General features: G+C 40.4%; 1 non-coding gene across 1 annotated transcript; it reads right to left on the reverse strand.

Annotated features, from left to right (window-relative positions):
• Window positions 1–800: 800 nt before the first annotated feature.
• LOC132498044 (U6 spliceosomal RNA) lies at window positions 801–905 on the reverse strand. The gene has a single exon (XR_009533667.1). It is a non-coding gene; the product is annotated as a U6 spliceosomal RNA (small nuclear RNA).
• Window positions 906–5970: the final 5065 nt, after the last annotated feature.

The following is a 5970-nucleotide window of genomic DNA, read 5'->3' on the forward strand; positions in this document are numbered from 1 at the left end:
TTTTAGCTTTGTAACCTTGCGTAGGTCACTTAACCTGTCATTGTTCAAAAGGTAAAAATGGATTTTTAGCAGCAACTTCTTCATAGGGTTGGTATAAACAATCAATGAAATAAGAAATTTGAAATGCCAATGCAGTACCTAGCATGCGGTAAGCAATCCGTGCATGTTCTTGGATACTTTTCCCTCTAGTGCTGCTCTTCGTCCAGTTGAAATATTTGTAAAGTCAGTTTTATTTCTGGGCCTCCATTTTCTCATGAACTCTTCAATTTATAAATAAGTCATTTTCCAATGCAGTTTCATCTGTTATATAAAGTACAATAAGCTTATGCTTAGTGCTCTATTTGTTCAACCTTAGTTATATATAAGGCAGTCAACCCTGCAAACCCGAGTTAAATCATTGTTTCAGTCTTCTCACAGCACTCATTTAAAAAATTAAAGCACGTTTAATATTCAATAAAATACAATGATCTTGTGTTCAGTTTAATGAGTTTTTATAGTTGTAGTCACTCAAAACAAGATATAAAACATTTCCATTATCCCAGGTAGTTTCTCATGTCTTTTTTTTTTTTTTTTTTTTTGCTGTACGCGGGCCTCTCACTGCTGTGGCCTCTCCCGTTGCGGAGCACAGGCTCCGGACACACAGGCTCCGCGGCCATGGCTCGCGGGCCCAGCCGCTCCGCGGCATGTGGGATCTTCCGGGATAGGGGCACGAACCCGTGTCCCCTGCATCGGCAGGCGGACTCTCAACCACTGCGCCACCAGGGAAGCCCCTCTCATGTCTTTTTTCAATAAAAAAAGAAGAAAAAATGGAATGTCTCAAAAACATTTGTGTCATCCTTATGCAAGTTCTATGCTAATCTTCTTTGTATCAGGCCAATTTTACTTCATTTTGCCAAAGTGGGCACTACCCATTGCATTTCTGATTACCTCCCTTATTCTCTCAGATGCAGCAGAAATTATAAAAAAGAGAAAGAACAATTAACCCAGAAATACTCTTGAGCCAATCTAAGATCAGCAAACTCTTGGTCAATATAGAGCTGCTCCTCCACCCCCAGCCACTTAAAAGCACAAATCTCTATTTTACAAGATGTCTTTATAACATTAATGATATTTTAGAGGGAGAAGATAGGAAATCTTTTAGAGAAATGGTGGTGCCCAAGCAGAGAATAGTGGAGTTTCACTCATCACCCTTCAGAGTCTGATTCTCAGTTCTGTGGTGTTGGAGACTAGGTTTTCTTAGCACAGAGTTGATCAGGTCTTATGGACAAACACTTGCTGAGCAAATTTATATGACTTTATATATAAATCAGAAAAAAGTTTATATTAATTAATATATTAGTACATTAATAATATATTATTATAATGGATTGTTTTTCACTTAACAGAATATTTACATTCATTATCTAGGATACTTTATTCCAGTTTTTCTCAACTTTTATTTTATTTTCACTCTCCTTTTGCCACAAAGGGGCCCACTCAGTCTCCCACCCATTAAGTTAACACCATATATATTCTGTATATTTATTTATATACGTAGTCCTGTGCTTTATACATAAAAAGTAACATTTTTTTCACCATCCTCTCCACTCCTTGGAACTAATTTTCACCTCCTTGGGGGTGATATTGACCCACTGTGTGTGTATACCCTATTTCTTGTTTCCTGCTACCTGGCAGTATGGATTATTGAATAATCATGTCATCTCATTTTCTGTATTTCTCTTACTTTGCCATCTGGGGCCTTGCTGACCCTGAAGGGTCTGCCCCTCCCAGAGTTAGCCAATTTCTAGAGACACCATTGAGCTGTCTTTCACAGGCAAACCAACCTATCAGTGTCCATAGACAAAGCACCTCCTTTATTGGGATCTTACACTCTGGGCCACTATTCCCCAGCCCTAATCACCTCAGGGGCAGTTACCAGATAACTAGAGACAGACCCTACACCCCAGAGGCTGCTGAAAGTATTCAAACTAGTCAATCCTAAACTTTCTTAGCCTGCCTTCCCTGTTTCTTCCTATGGAAATCACAATACAAGCTCTCGCCTCCACTTCCTCTGCCTCCTGACACACTGGTGTTTCCCTTTGTAGCCTTGCATGGCATGGAATCTCCCCTGCTTTGGGGAACTATAACAAACTATCTTTTTTTTTTTTTTTTTAACATCTTTATTGGAGTATAAATGCTTTACAATGTCGTGTTAGTTGCTGCTGTATAACAAAGTGAATCAGCTATACATATACATATATCCCCATACCCCCTCCCTCTTGCGTCTCCCTCCCACTCTCCCTATCCCACCCCTCTAGGTGGTCACAAAGCACGGAGCTGATCTCCCTGTGCTATGCGGCTGCTTCCCATTAGCTATCTATTTTACATTTGGTAGTGTATATATGTCCATGCCACTCTCTCACTTCGTCCCAGCTTACCCTTCCCACTCCCTGTGTCCTCAAGCCCATTCTCTACATCTGTGTCTTTATTCCTGCCCTGCCCCTAGGTTCTTCAGAACCATTTTTGTTTTTAGATTCCATATATATGTTAGCATATGGTATTGCGGTGGATGGACCTAGAGTCTGTCATACAGGGTGAAGTAATTCAGAAGGAGAAAAACAAATACCAAACTATCTTTTTAATGGCAGTCATCTCCTAAATCTGTTTTCCTTACTATACCTGAATAATAATAAAACCTACATTTTAAAACAATTAGATGTCAAGAAGTTGGTTGGCCAGCATAAAAAATGGATAGTCTTGAGACTATGTGTTAGAGTTACGGTGAAGTCGTATAAATCTTCCCTGTCCCTTACAAAGTACCATCCTTAGTGATTTCTACACTAGTGTGAGAACTGAAAAGTGATTAATGTATGACTTTAGCAGTCAGCCTTTTGGGTTTCAAACCTTAAATTGGCAACTTCTTAGCTATGTAATCTTTTTCTCTTTTTCTTTTTAAATTGAAGTGTAGTTGATTTACAATGTTGTGTTAACTTCAGGTGTACAGCAAAGTGTTTCACATATATATGTATATACATTGTTTTTCAGATTATTTTCCATTATAGGTTATTATAAGGTATCAAATATAGTTCCTTATGCTATACACTAAATCCTTATTGCTTATCTATTTTATATATAGTAGTATATACCTGCAAGTCCCATACTCCTGATATAACCCTCCCCCCACCTTTCCCCTTTGGTTACCATAATATTGTTTTCTAAGTCTGTAAGTCTGGTTCTGTTTTGTATATAGCTTCGTTTGTATTATTTTTTAGATTCCACATGTGTTATATAATATTTGTCTTTCTCTGTCTGATGTACTTCACTTAGTATGATAATCTCTAGGTCCATCCATATTGCTGCAAATGGCAATATTTCATTCTTTTTTATGCCTGAGTTATATTCCATTATATATATATATATATATATATATAGCACATCTTCTTTATCCATTCATCTGTGGATGGACACTTAGGTTGCTTCCATGTCTTGGCTATTGTAAACAGTGCTGCAATGAACATTAGGGTGCATGTATCCTTTTGTTTTTCTTTTTTTGTTGTTGTTGCAGTACACGGGCCTCTCACTGTTGTGGCCTCTCCCGTTGCGGAGCACAGGCTCCGGACGCACAGGCTCAGCGGCCATGGCCCACGGGCCCAGCCACTCCGCGGCATGTGGGACCCTCCCGGACCTGGGCACGAACCCACGTCCCCTGCATAGGCAGGCGGACTCTCAACCACTGTGCCACCAGGGAAGCCCCTTTTGTTTTTTTTTAATATAAATTTATTTATTTTATTTATTTTATTTTTGGCTGAGTTGGGTCTTCGTTGCCACACACGGGCTTTCTCCAGTTGTGATGAGCAGGGGCTACTCTTCATTGCAGTGTGTGGGCTTCTCATTGCAGTGGCTTCTCCTGTTGCAGAGCATGGGCCCTAGGCATGTGGGCTTCAGTTGTGGCACATGGGCTCAGTAATTGTGGCTTGTGGGCTCTAGAGCACAGGCTCAGTAGTTGTGGCGCATGGGCTTTGTTGCTCCACGGCACGTGGGATCTTCCCGGACCAGAGATTGAACCAGTGTCCCTGCATTGGCAGGCGGATTCTTAACCACTGCTCCACCAGGAAAGCCCAAGGGTGCACTTATCCTTTCGAGTTAGAGTTTTTATTTTTTCCGGATATATGCTCAGGAGTGGGATTGCTGGGTCATATGGTAACAATATTTTTACTTTTTTAAAAGAATCTCCATACTGTTTTTCATAGTGGCTGCACCAGTTTACATTCACACCAACAGCTTAGGAGGGTTCCTTTTTCTCCATACCCTCTCCAGCATTTATTATTTGTAGACTTTTTGATGATGGACATTCTGACTGGTGTGGGGAGGTACCTCGTTGTAGTTTCAATTTGCATTTCTCTAATAATTAGTGACACTGAGCATCTTTCATGTGCCTGATAACCATCTGGATGTCTTCTTTGGAGAAATGTCTATTTAGGTCTTCTGCCCATTTTTTGATTGATTTTTTGATATTGAGTTGTATGTGCTGTTTGTATATTTTGGAAATTAAGCCCTTCTTGGTCACATCATTTGCTAATACATTCTCCCAGTCCATAGGTCATCTTTTGATTTTGTTACAGTTTTCTTTGCTGTGCAAAAGCTTGTAAGTTTGATTAAGTCTCATTTGTTTATTTTCGCTGGTATGTCTTCTGCCTTTGGAAACTGATCTAAGAAAATACTGTTATGATTTATGTCAGAGAATATTTTGTTTACGTTCTCTTCTCAGCCATGTGATCTTAAACCTCATTAGTTTGCTATGAGGATTAAATAATACATCTGCAAAGTTCTGGAGTTGCTAAGATCACCCTCACTTCTGGTACTAACTGCAAATTCAGGAGGTCCCAAGATCACCTCATGGGAATTCCCTGGCAGTCCAGTGGTTAGGAATCCTGACTCTACGCTTCCACTGCAGGGGGCCCAGTTTCGATCCCTGGTTGGGGAACTAGCATCCCACAAGTTGCATGGCGTGGCCAAAAAGAAAAGTAAAAGCTCAATCCAAGATCACTCTCAAGCTTGATAATTCCCTTAAAGGACTCACAGAAATCTGCAAAGCCACTATACTGACTGGTACAGTTTATTACAATGAAAACATACTGATTCAAATTAGCCCAGGGGAGAGACACAGAGGGCAGAGTCCAGAAGAGTTCCATGTGCACAGCCTTCAGTTGTGCTCTCCTAGTGGAACCGTGCAAAGAGTGCTTATTTCTAGGAAAGATGCATGACTATATGCAGGGAAGCACGCTCAGTCTTGATGTGGAGTCTTTACTGGGGCTCAGTCATGTAGACTAGTTGACTGCCCACGTGCCTTACCTTAGGCTAAAGCCCTTCCAGAGGTCAAGCTGATGTTGCAGGGCCCAGTCTTTCTTTACCTCCCACCCTCTGCACCACCAATCACATTGTTAGCCTAGACTATCCAGCATGGCCTAGGCCTTAAGTAAACAGACATTCTTACTAGGTCTGACAGCCCAAGGGCTTAGAGTTTACCTCTAGGGCAAAGAGCTGAACATCCCTTTGGGCAAGTCTAATCTTTATTGAATGTACACAAGTTGATACACTCATTAAATGCACATAACCATTAATATTTTATTGTTTTAGTGGCCATGCTAGAGTCTCTCCTGCCGAAAGGGTACTATAAAAACACTTCCAAATTCTTACTCCTTTTGTTCTTCTTTTCTGGGTCTAAGCAGACACTTCTGTGTTGTTAAGAGGCTTTTTAGTTATTCATAGTAACATGTACCAGATTAAAACTCATAGCTTTGGTTAGACCCACCCTAGTTTTGTCTTGTTACTTTACCCCTTGAATGACCTGGGTGTTACCAGACCTTTTCAGGTATATATTTATAGACAACCCATGGGGCTATTTTGATGGTTGATCTGATGGTTGATCTCATTCATTATATATTGGATCTTACTAATCTCACCTTTAGTGTAATCTTATTTCCATGTTGC

Source organism: Mesoplodon densirostris, chromosome 10 (assembly GCF_025265405.1).
Source record: "Mesoplodon densirostris isolate mMesDen1 chromosome 10, mMesDen1 primary haplotype, whole genome shotgun sequence".
Classification (NCBI taxonomy): domain Eukaryota; kingdom Metazoa; phylum Chordata; class Mammalia; order Artiodactyla; family Ziphiidae; genus Mesoplodon; species Mesoplodon densirostris.